Source organism: Strix aluco, chromosome 13 (genome assembly GCF_031877795.1).
Source record: "Strix aluco isolate bStrAlu1 chromosome 13, bStrAlu1.hap1, whole genome shotgun sequence".
NCBI lineage: Eukaryota > Metazoa > Chordata > Aves > Strigiformes > Strigidae > Strix > Strix aluco.
Genome location: NC_133943.1, coordinates 22433297 through 22446146, shown reverse-complemented (window position 1 = coordinate 22446146; position 12850 = coordinate 22433297). Strand labels below are relative to the sequence as shown.

The window sequence follows — 12850 nt, the reverse complement described above, 5'->3', positions numbered from 1 at the left end:
TGGCCAGATACATACCACATTCATCTCGGAGCAGGGTTTCCGTGCCGTTAAACAGGGAGTAGAATAGGATTATTGATTATTTTCACTTATGGCATCAACTACAGCATGTTAACCTTCAACAGGATGCGGGATTAGAAGTACTAAACATACTCTTTAGTTAATCTAACCTAACTAAAAAAAAAAAAAAAATGCAACTCTGTAACAGGGGTGAACAAGCTGGATCCTGACTTGAAAGGATCATCCGTGGTTTTCAGATGGCTCTGGATGGTACAGGAAAGGAAAGACAAAAGTTGGAAAATGTGATAAGAAACTTAATTCTGATGAAAAGACAATGAGATTTGTAGCAGACTAGCAGAAACTTCAGTCTCTTTGTACTGTTGGGTTGTTCAGGAAGGTTCCAGAATAGAAAGAATGTGTTGATGGAAACTTTCCATTGAAACCCAGGATGGGTTTTTTCAGTGCTCTCTGGTCGTGCCTTGTAAGTCAACGGATACTCTGAAGGAGCTCCAAATGGGCACAGTGGTAGGAAGAGGCAGCAGCTTAGGGGGAAATGGTGCTCCACTGCTTCAGGACATAAGATAACCTGGTACAGACATTTTGGAAAGCGAAGCTTCTGAACTGCTAAAAGAGCTCTTTCTATGAAGCCCTTAAAAACATTATTGTTCCAGCTCCATCTGCAATACTTCTAATGAACATGAGAATCGTTTCTCATGCACAGTTTCAAAACATGAGAAGACATTTTTAAATTGGATTGCATGGCCTGGAGATGATCATTTTCCTTGGGCTAGGAGGCTGCAAGGAAATAAATCTCAGCTAGATGAAAAAGAAAAGCACCTTCTTCCAATAGTGGATTTTATTGTATGTTATGCAGAACACTGTCTTTCTGTGAGAAACAGAAAAGAGAATCTGATGGCTTAAGTTTTCACAGAAAGATCTGTAATGTGCTAAGGGAACAGTCACCGATGTGGACATTGCAAATGAATCCCCTTGAGTAAAAAAAAAAAAAAATCTAAGCAGGTTTGCTGATTCCATTAATAATAGGCATACTGGCTTGTTTTGAAAATACTGTGCTATCTACCATCTTTTGGAGAATATTATACCCTTTTTTCATGGAGAGGAGTCAGTGAAGAGTCCCTCTCCTTCCTCCCAGCCTTAAACTGGATCTTGCTGTCATGCAGGCAGGAAGAGCAGGTATTTCAGTCTGTTAACCCTGGAGTCTGTACGGGGCCAGGAATTCACTGCCTTGGATAAAAAGAAAAAAAAAAAAAAAAGATGAAAGGGAATTAAATTTAAAGATAAAAACCCAAAGTACAATGTAAAATTTTCTTGAATTCTTCATTAATTTCCTAGTTCTTTGCTACCTTTGCCTGGTTCAATGTTCTTTTGCTCTCAACAAACACAATAATCTTTTGCTTCTCTGCACACAAGCTTCTCCTTGTGTCTTACTGATAACGGCTGCTCTCAGCATTTATGTCTGTCCTTTTAGCAGACTATTCTATTATTTCCTTATTACCTAGAAGGACATTTTCTATACTGCAGTGTCATTTGGCGCTCGCAAATGCTCTGACTGAACCCAACTCTTTCACAGCAGTGCAAAGGATGTGTCATTTTGGAGCACTTTTCCCTGTTCAGACAGCAACGTTCTTACCGTGGGTCTTCACAAAGGTGAGGAGAGCTCAGAAGTCAGGGTTGATCTCCTGTAGAGTGATATAGATCGAATAAAGGAAAAACTAGTCATGAGCTCTGGTTACGCTGTACAAAGTGTTTTTCTAAGAGCAAAGAAATTGGAAGCTAAAGGAAGGAGAAGTTGGAGGAAAATCCTGGGAATGACCAAGAATGTTAGGGGGGCTGTGACATCTGCTGGCATATCAGCTCAGAGCTGCTGTGGCACACGACTCCAGGTGCACACACTCGTGCTGTCCTTCACCTCATTACTCTGCGCGCTGCGTTTAGGCCCACACGGGAAAGCCGAATCGGCCGTAGGTGGCTGAGGTGAGGCAAGTGCCATGTGTGGGAGACGCGGCAGCAGCGAGCGTGGGTCAGAGGGCAGCGCGTGGGGAGGAAGGGAGCGGAGGCTCGGGCCGTTCGGGGAAATCTGTTATCCAAACGTTCCTGGCCCGGCTGGCATGCCGTTAGCTCACAACACCGGGACTGTGTCTCTGCAGGGTGTTTCTGCCTGCTCTGGGACAGGAGCAAATCGTGACCAACGCAGAAAATGCAGGAAAGCAGAGCAAATTCTGGAGGGGGTTAATTCGAGGTGTGGGGGAAATGGTAAGCCGAAACGTTGCTGCCTGGTAAAACAAAGACTTTAATCTGTTAATTGAATGCGGTACCGTGGCAAGGTTTCAGATCTCACAGGTGCCAGCACTGGTTTCACAGCCAGTGTTACCCCAAAAAGGAGCACCAGGATCTCTCCCTCTGCAAGCTGGAAGTGGGTGGTGTGATCCACGGGCCAGAGTTTGGAAATGCACAAAGCAGGGTGTTAAAGCCAGGCTTTAACTGTTTCTCAAACCTTGGCATAACTTTGCAAATCCAATAATCCTTTTAAATCCACCATTTTTTAAAAAAGTATTCTTCTATAATTGGTGCTAAACCCTCTTACAAACAGCTCTGAAACTTCCACATTGTCCATCAGAGCTTCCCCTGAAGCCCCGACTCGTCAGAGTCGATTTCTCACAGGTTTTTCAGGAGATTTTACTATTCCAGCTATTGCCATCTCAAGTCTTACTTCCAATGTGGCTCTCAGCTTATCAAATGGAGGAATTCCAGGCAAACAGAATTTTCCATTGTACTGCCATTTAAATTTAACTTAAGCAGTACGTGATGACTACGGAAAGGAACGCAGAGAAACCCTTTTTGGGCTTCAGTTTCCCACTCCACAAATCTCTGACAGTGAGAACTGTGTTTCTGCCATAACCAGGGCATTTTCTGTGCAAACTGTGCCTCTGCTTTCGAGCTTCCTGACATGGATTACTGATGGCTCCTTCTCATCTGCCGGGCTTCAGCTATGTCTTCTCTAGACAACTCGTGCTTGCAATGGAACAGGTACAAGCCATAGAAGAGTGGCTAATTTCTGCGTTCAAGGAATAGGGGAACACTTTCCATCTGCACAAGTGCCGGTGCCAGCCAGGCCCCGACACGGGCAAGCGCCATGGAGACAGGCGGCCCACTGTCACGTCACCGTGTGGTGGTCTGTGACGTCAGCAAGCTATGGAATGTGACCTCACGTCCCTCCCTGCAGGCTCTGCCTGCGCCCGGCCCAGTCTGGCTCCTGCCTGGACTCCTGCCGAGTGTGTCTGCGAGGTCTGGAAGGTCGAGTGAGGCTGCTCCGGGTGCTGGGTGGTGCTTTGGGGGCTGCTGTCAGCAGCTCTCGGTGCCCGTCCCGGAGCCATCCTCTGTGTTTCCCCGGCCCTGCCTGGGTCAGGCAGCCGGGCACCAACGGGCGTGCTCGCGGCAGCGGAGGTGAGCTGTGCGGGGGAGCGTCCCCCCGGGGTGGGCGAAGGGGCTCAGGGAGCCAGACGGTGTCCTTCACCAGGGGCCTGGGCATTTCTTCCTCCCCTCACCGGGACAGTGAGTGACCGGGGCCTGTCTCCATTTTGCAGCGTGTGATGCCAGTGAGGGGGAGCAGCTCCTTGTCCTCAGCTCTCCCCAGCCTGCTGCAACAAGCCAACATGGCTGAAGAGAGCGAGTGGAGCTGCCCCATCTGCGGCGAGACCCGAGACGGCGCCGCTTCTGTGACCCCCAGTTCTGCCTGGGCTGCATTGTGCGGTGGGCCAAGAGGAAAGCGTCGTGCCCCCTTTGCAGGCAGACTGTCCAGTCCATCATCTACTCTGTGCGGTCAGAGGAAGATTGTCTGGAGATGACTTTCGGGCGGCGCCCCTCCCGTCCATCAGTTGCCAGCCACCAGGACGAGCAGCCGGCTGTGGCCCCAGTGCCCGTGGGTGGCTTTCTGCCCCGTGTCTGGGCGGGCTCTTTCCGGCACAGCAGGGAGATCCTGGAGCCCCTGATGCCCTGGCTGAGGCAGCAGCTCCTGGAGATGTACAGGGAGTGCTGTTGGGTGGTGGATTTGGCACAGGCCGACATCATTGCACATCTGTGCCACTATGGGCCGGATGAGGAGGCCTTGGTGTGGGAGCTGCAGACCTTCCTGCAGCACCGGACGGTGACGTTTGTGCGCCAGCTGGTCGCCGTCGTGGCAGAGCGGTGCAGAGGGCGCTTCATGCAGCAGCTGGAGCCCCGGGACTCCCAGGCTGCCGAGGAGCAGGAGCACAGCCCCGCGGCCACCCCTGGCCCTGCCGCCGCCCTGGGGTACACTCCTGCCCCTGACCCCAGAGCGCAGGAGGAGCCCCGTGAGGAGCTGGGGCAGGCGGTGGCAGGTCCCTCTGCTGCCGGCCAGGGCAGGGACTGCTCACCTGGGGGGCCCCGGCGACGCCCCAAGAGGAAGGCCAGCTGCTCCCAGGACTCTTCAGCCCACAAGCGGCCACGCCGCCGGCGATGCTAGGGTGGCCAGAAGCCGGTGAAACCAGGGCCGGGCCAGCAGCTGGGGTGCACGCCAGCCCCCAAGGGGAGTTGGAGCCACTTGTTAGTAGCCTCTTCATGAAAGAGGGAAAATAAAACGATGAAAACTGCATGAGAAGTCTCAGTCTCTCCTTACACGCAGTGCGGCTGGCATTGCTGTCGTCGCCACCCGTGATGCTTTCTCCTCCTCTTCCTGGTGCTGTGCTCACCTTCCCCTTCATGAGGCTGCTGCAACTTCCACATTGTCTACCACAGCTTGTCCTGAGCCCTGATTCATCTGTCAGAGGGTGTATTTCTCAGAGGCTCTTCCGGAGATTAGACTGGTTTATCTGTTGCCATCTCAACTCTTACTTCCAACGGGTCTCAGGTTATCATCAAATCAATGAGTTCCAGGCCAACAGAATTTCCCATTTCTCTACCATTTAAATTGAACTTCAGCTCTGTTTTATTATCTTCTGTGATCCACTAACAATCATCAAGGAAAACTAGTTATGGCATTTAAATATCTTTTCAAATTTAGCCTAAGGCTCTTCCCCTTTTGGAATTCTTCCCTTCAGTAGTTTGTATAGACATCCCGTGAGTGTACAGACTTAATTCTTTCTACAGAGACATTAACATATCGCTAATCCTCCAGAAACAGGTCTTTAGCATTTTTCAAACATAAGAAATAGTGGTAGGATATTTGAAACAGAGCTTTTGTTCAACAAGCCAGCAATAATTCTGGAAATAAATGGTCCTGAGCCTTGGTTGCCTACTCGTGGACAGACCAAAGGCAGACAGCCGCTCTCTGCCTTGGCTGGAGGACTGTTTCCCTGAAGCACCGCCCCTCCGTCCTGTTCCCAGCTTGCCTCGCCTGCAGTTCGGATGTGCAGAGGGACAGGGTGTGTTGCAGCAGGGCAGCTGGGGCACAGCCTGAGCTGGGCTTGGACGCTGGGCCTGGAAACAGGCCCAGGTGCTCGGTCTTCCAGAAACCTGTTCCACAGGCGAAGATCGGCTGCTTGTGGAGAAACACCAATATGGCATTACTGCCTTTTCCCATGGGACCTCTTCCCTGTCCTGGGGGTCACACAGTGTGGCCACCTCTTCCCGACAAACAGCCAAGCCATCGCCCTGGGCTGCGGGTCACTGTGTGCCTGCAGAGCTTGACGACGGGGTGGCTGCTGAAGAGATCCAGCTTCAGCTTACAACGTCTGCTCAAACCGAGGGCAGAATTCCCCGCGCTTCAGCAGTGGAGGACTGCGCCTGTGGTCTGTGGTTTTACAACGGAATCACTCTCTTGGACAAAGCTAAGCACGCAGAGGTGTTCACAGCTTCCCAGAACTGAATTGAAAAATACACCTCTAGAATTTCCACAGTAACTCTCAGTTTCATTTCTGTTCCTTATTCTTTCCCCACAGGTTTCACATGTGGACCTTTATTACTCTTTTTTGGTAAGTAAAAGCTGCAGCATCATTCCCAGTTGTTTTGTTTGCACTACTGAGAATTACTTCAAGAATTTTCTTAATCACGTCTGCATAAAAGGTTTGACTTTTTTGAAAATCTTTTTCTTTAATAAATACATTCTGCACTAACGTACTTAAATGACAGTAATAGCAGAGCACTTGTACTAAAACTGCATTTCTTTATAAATTCCCTTTGCCCCTTCTAGATGCTTTGAACATCTGCTTGGGGGTTTATTATTTATATTTATGCTTTCCCCACATCAACTTCTGGGAAGCCAAGACTCACTGATGCGTTTCACTATGAAAAAGTGATACCAGTTATTTTTTATTTAGGTTCTTATCATCAAAGATCTTTCTGTTTCTATAAAGAAAAAAAGCATCCTCCTTGAAGTGATAACTTAGGTGAAGTACTGTTTGTGACAGTAACTTGATTAGATGACATGTCTAATTCCTTTTTCAGTATTTATCCTCTTTACTTTTTCCATTTCAAGATTTGGACTAAAACCGACATTTTAACTGGCAGTTACAGAGAAACATAATTCCCACAAAAAAGAAGAGGTTGGAAACTCCAAACATTTGTGACGAATATGAAATTAAATTATATTTTCATCTTCAAAACTGGCTGTTTCAGAAAGGTTTTTTCCAGTCTTGTGCAGTGTTTACAAACAAACGTGAGTTCTTTGTTCTTTCCTTTCATAGCCTCTCAATTTAAAGTCCACAGGCACGTTCACTCCCTAGTTCCTATTTCCCAATGCAAACTGAATATATTCAGATGTGTATTGTGATAGACAGTAAACTGTTTGTTCATCAAATTCCATTAAAGATACTGGGAGCTCGTGACATGTTATTCCATAAACTATGTAGGCCTAAGCTTAATCTTAACTATTACACTGTGTAACGACTAACTGACTGTAAGCGCTTATCTAAGTTGAAATGCTGAAGCAAGGACTCCTACTATGCAAAAGACTGAAAAGAGGGAGAAAGGGAAGAAGGACAAAGGGGAGAAAGACAAAGGGGAGAAGAAGAAGAAAAAAAAGGGGGTAGTGTCTATATTCTGTAAGATATAAACAAAAGCTTTGTGAGCCACTCTCAGGAAAGCAGGAAATACGAGGAGCTGGTGACGTGAGGAAGACCCGGATGGAGCGACCCCCTAGCTGCAAAGTGCGCAGATGCAGGGTACACCTCTCAGAGAGACCCGATACCGGAAGGCGGAGGATATAAAAAAGACGGACCCTCGGGAAGTGGGCGCGCGCCGTTCGTGGAGCAGGGACTCCCCGGCCGCCCAGCGCTGTTTTGCTTATTGCCACTTGCTAAAATAAATAATTGAAATTTAATTTGTCCTAACTTGCATCATTTTGGCAAGATAGTCTATAACAAAATTGGTGCCGTGACTCGGATAGAGGCAATCTGGTGGGAAGCCCCATACGGGGAGGCGCGCCCCGCTGAGTTCAGCGGCCCCGGCTGAGTGCTATCACATCACGCCCTCTACCGACGAACTCCAAAACTCGGCAACAAGCAAAAAAATACCGGTAACCCCATAATCTTTGTGCATGAAGCCCCGGACGAAGACGCAGGGTTGCGTGAGTATAGGCTGGTTATCCGTTCGGTTGGGGTTGGGTTTCCCGGAGCGTGGTGTGTGAGACGCCCAGCAGGGCGAAGCGAGTGCGGATCCCTCGGTAGTGCATTTCCCATATCCCGCGAAGGACTGGGTCACGAAAAGGGGGAAAGCGAATTGTGTGAGTGTGTGAAGGTGCTCCGGAAGATGGGACAGAAGAAGAGCAAGCTTTCTGATCCCATGGGTGATTTGGGACCCGAGGTGAGGTACCCCCAAATACCACCAGATAGCCCTTTAGGCTTGATGTTAAATCATTGGGAAGATTACCCCTCTAGGCGGGGTAAAGACAAAGCAAAAATGATTTATTATTGTATGGAAGTTTGGGGAGGGAAACAAATCAGAGGCGACCATCTCTATTGGCCTGTTTTTGGGTCCTTTGAAGAATGGGTCTGCCAAGCCCTAAACATTTATGTCAACTCAAGGGAACCCTTTAATTTGGAGGAGAGTGAATATGAACAGGTATGGATAGCATCAGATACCCGAATAAATCTGTATCCTCTAAAAGAAAAAGTTAAGAAAAATAAGGTACGTGATGAGGACGAACCTCCCACCTCTCCTCCTCCTTACATACCTCCACCCCCACCTCCGGCGCCTTCACCTCCTCTGACTACGCCGGAGGATCCAGAGAATTCAGACTCCCCACCTGAATCCCCGAAAGAACCAAGACGAATAACCCGTAGTCAAACTAGAATGGGGTGGGGTGACAGTAACTTGTACCCCCTAAGGGAGGTTGCGATGGGAGGACCCCAGCCTGGCATGGGATATGTGACTGTCCCTCTTAATTCAGGGGACGTCAGAGAATTTAAAAAAGAGATGGGGAATCTATTGGAGGATCCCTTAGGTGTGGCGGAGCGGGTGTATCAGTTTTTAGGACCAAATATCTATACCTGGGATGAAATACAAGCCATAATGGCTATACTATTCACTGTCGAAGAAAGGGATATGATCAGGAGAGCAGGAATGAGAATTTGGGACCAACAGCATCAGCAAGGTCCGGCAGCAGACGTAAAATGGCCTCTAAATCGACCTAATTGGAATAATCAAAATGAAATCGATAGAGGTCATATGCAAGACCTGAGGATGATTGTAATCCAGGGTATAAGAGAATCAGTCCCTAGAGGACAAAATATAAACAAAGCTTTTAGTGAACATCAGAAAAAGGATGAAACCCCTACCGAGTGGTTAGAGAGACCGAGAAAAAATCTTCAGCTTTACTCAGGACTGGACCCTAATACCCCAGTGGGACAGGCATTGTTAAAGACACAATTTGTGGCAAAAGCATGGACAGATATTAGAAAGAAGCTAGAAAAAATAGAAGATTGGCAAGATCGGGGATTGGATGAATTGCTGAGGGAAACACAGAAAGTCTATGTCCGAAGGGAGGACGAGACTCAAAAGAAACATACCAGAATGATGGTAGCTGCGATAAGGGAAGGACAGAGAGTGAACAGTGCTGGGAGAAAACAAGAAGGTCAAAGAACAGGCTATAGATCAAAGGAATCGGAGAGAGAGAGAAAAAAAGGGAGTATTGTCTGCTTTTATTGCGGAAGAAAAGGTCACACAAAGAAGAGCTGCAGAAGGAGAATAATGGATGAGAGAATGTTTAAAGAAGATTAGGGGTGTCAGGGGCTCTATTTGCTGGGGACCCGAGAACGAACTGAGCCCTTGATAAAGTTAAAATTAGGTCCTCGGCAACAGGAGGTAGAATTTTTAGTAGATTCAGGAGCGGAGAGATCTACTGTTCAATCATTGCCCCAAGGGTGTAAGATTTCATCAGAAAAAGTACAAGTAGTTGGGGCGAAAGGAGAACCATTCGGAGTACCGGTAATTAAAGATGTACTCCTTGAAACAGATTCTAAAGTGGGGGTGGGATCCTTGTTGTTAATGCCTGAGGCAGATTATAATCTACTGGGGAGAGATCTAATGATTGAATTAGGAATTAGTTTGGAAGTAACAGAACACAAACTTGAAATCAAACTATGCCCCCTACGGGTTGAAGATGAGACTAAAATCAACCCTGAAGTATGGTACACTCCGGATACGGTGGGAAAATTGAATGTTGAACCTTTTATGGTAACCATCCGGGATCCTGAGGTACCGGTGAGGATTAAGCAATATCCCATACCTCTGGAGGGAAAGCAAGGATTAAAACCAGAAATTCAGAGATTAATAAAGCAGGGATTATTGGAACCCTGCATGTCCCCTTTTAATACTCCCATTTTACCTGTCAAGAAGGCAGATGGGGGGTATAGATTAGTCCATGACCTAAGGGAAATTAACAAAAGGACTGTAACTAGATTCCCTGTAGTAGCTAACCCACACACTCTCTTAAGTCAATAAGGCCCGAATGACCGGTGGTACAGTGTAATAGACTTGAAGGACGCTTTCTGGGCATGCCCCCTAAAAGAGGAATGCAGAAACTATTTTGCTTTTGAGTGGGAGGACCCAGATACCCACAGGAAAACTCAACTCCGGTGGACAGTCCTACCCCAAGGTTTCACTGAATCCCCAAACCTGTTTGGGCAAGCTTTAGAACAAATTTTACAGGATTACCAGATAGGAGATACCCTTACCCTAGTTCAGTATGTAGATGATCTTTTAATAGCAAGGGAGGATGAGGAAAGGGTTCGGGAAGAAAGCATCAAATTGTTAAATTTCCTGAGCTTAAAGGGACTGAAGGTGTCAAAATCCAAATTGCAATTTGTCAAAAAGGAAGTTAAATACCTAGGGCATCGATTAAGTCAAGGAACTAAGAAATTGGATCCAGGAAGAGTTAAAGGGATACTTTCCCTACCAAGTCCAAAAACTAAGAAACAAGTCCGGCAGCTATTAGGGCTATTTGGATATTGTAGGCAGTGGATTGAAGGGTATAGTGGAAAGGTAAAGTTTCTATACACCAAAATAACTAAAAATGGATTATTGAAATGGACTCAGGAAGATGATCAACGGTTAAAAGAACTAAAAACTGAATAGTAAATGCTCCTGTTCTGAGCTTGCCCAACCTAAAAAGACCATTTTTCTTATTTGTCAACACAGAGGAAGGAACTGCATTTGGAGTATTAGCCCAGGAATGGGCAGGAAAAAACAAACCAGTAGCATATATTTCAAAATTACTGGACCCCGTAAGTCGGGGATGGCCTACGTGCCTACAAGTTGTGGTGGCAGCTGCTTTGTTAATTGAGGAAGCGCATAAAATAACTTTTGGTAGTGAGTTAAAGGTACTATCACCCCATAATATTAGAGGTGTGTTACAGCAAAAAGCAGAAAAATGGATAACCGATGCTAGACTGGTAAAATATGAGGCAATCCTCATTACATCCCCCTACCTGACCCTTGAAACAACATCGTTACAAAATCCAGCCCAATTTTTGTATGGAGAACCTAGTCAAGATCTTTTTCATGATTGCCTCCGTAACATCGAGGAGCAGACTAAGATAAGACCAGATTTGGAAGAAGAGGAATTAGGGAAAGGAGAAAAATTATTTGTAGATGGATCCTCTCGAGTGATAGAAGGAAAAAGAAAATCAGGGTATGCCATAATTGATGGAAAAACTTTTAAGGTGATAGAATCAGGACCCTTGAATCCCAGCTGGTCAGCACAAGCATGTGAATTATATGCAGTATTAAAGGCTTTACAATTACTAAATGGAAAAGTGGGAACTATATACACCGATTCTAGATATGCCTTCGGAGTAGTACATACCTTTGGGAAAATATGGGAAGAGAGAGGCCTAATCAATTCTCGGGGGAACGGCCTAGTACATCAGGAATTAATATCACAAATTTTGCAAGCTATACGAGGGCCCAGCGAAATTGCGGTAGTACACTTAAAAGGACACCAGAGGGGGCTACATCCTTTAGTACGGGGGAATAACCTTGCTGATCAAGAGGCAAAGAGAGCAGTGCTATTAGCACTGCACTTGGATGATCCGATAGAGGCCAGAAAGCGGTGTGTTAATTGTGGAGATAATTACCTCCCCTGTTATGCTTGCTGGGACGATTTCGGGGTAGACGGCATAGAATGTGTATGTGAAAGACCAGGGTTTAAGTGGTGCTTTTTTCATGGAAAATCCTATGAACTTTTAAGTTTTACTGTTCAAGAACAAGCAAAATTAAATCAAATGGGGATTAAACAGAAAGCTAATGGAAAATGGGAACTCCCGGACGGCCGAGAAGTTCTCCCAAAGCCCATAGCTACCAAGATAATGCAGCAATTCCATAAACACACTCATTGGGGAACTCAGGCATTAGTGGATCAATTTGCAACTAAATACATGCGCATTGGGATATATGATATAGCCAAACGAGTGATAGGAGAATGTCTCGTTTGTCAAAAAGTAAATAAACATCAAATAAGAAAACGAGTATATGGGGGGCGAGAATTGGCTCATAGACCTTTTGCAAGAATACAAATAGACTTTACTGAATTACCAAAGGTGGGGAGGTATAAATACTTATTAGTAATTATAGATCATTTAACCCAATTCGTAGAAGCCTTTCCCACAGCCCGAGCCACAGCTCACACAGTAACAAGGATATTACTTGAAGAAATTATACCTTGGTATGGAGCAATAGAAGCAATAGACTCAGATAGGGGTCCACACTTTGTATCCAGAGTAGCCAAAGAGACTTTGGCTGCCCTGGGTACACAGTGGCAATACCACACTCCGTGGCACCCGCAGAGCTCAGGGAAAGTTGAACGTATGAACGGAGAAATAAAAAAACAACTTACCAAACTAATGTTAGAAACAAAAATGTCATGGGTAAAGTGTCTCCCTTTAGCCTTGTTAAATATCAGAACTCAACCCCGAACTGATGTAGGCATTTCTCCCTTTGAAATGCTATATGGGATGCCTTATGATTTAGAAATGCCACCGGATCACCCCCAACTTGAAGAATTAAAGATAAAATCCTACCTGATACAGCTAATGGCAAGGGGAAAACAACTGCAGGCCCGGGGGATGGTAGTACAAAGGCCTCCATTGGATGTGGCCATGCATCAAATCCAACCAGGAGATAAAGTACTAATCAAATCATGGAAAGAATCTTCTTTGACCCCCGTTGGGAAGGACCCTATGTTGCTCTTATCACTACAGAAACTGCTGTTCGGACTGCTGAGAAGGGGTGGACACACGCAAGTCGCATAAAGGGACTTATACAGGATCCGACCTGGAAAGTGACCAGCCCTCCTGGGGATCTACGAGTCACCCTTCGGAAGACCTGAAAGAGCTCTCTACACATTGTGAGATAAGAACCTACAAAGGACTCGATGAGT

General features: G+C 46.4%; 1 pseudogene; it reads right to left on the bottom strand.

The window, feature by feature from the left end:
* The window catches only part of LOC141929141 (serine-rich coiled-coil domain-containing protein 1-like), a 59157-nt pseudogene that overhangs the window by 4091 nt on the left and 42216 nt on the right, over positions 1-12850 (bottom strand).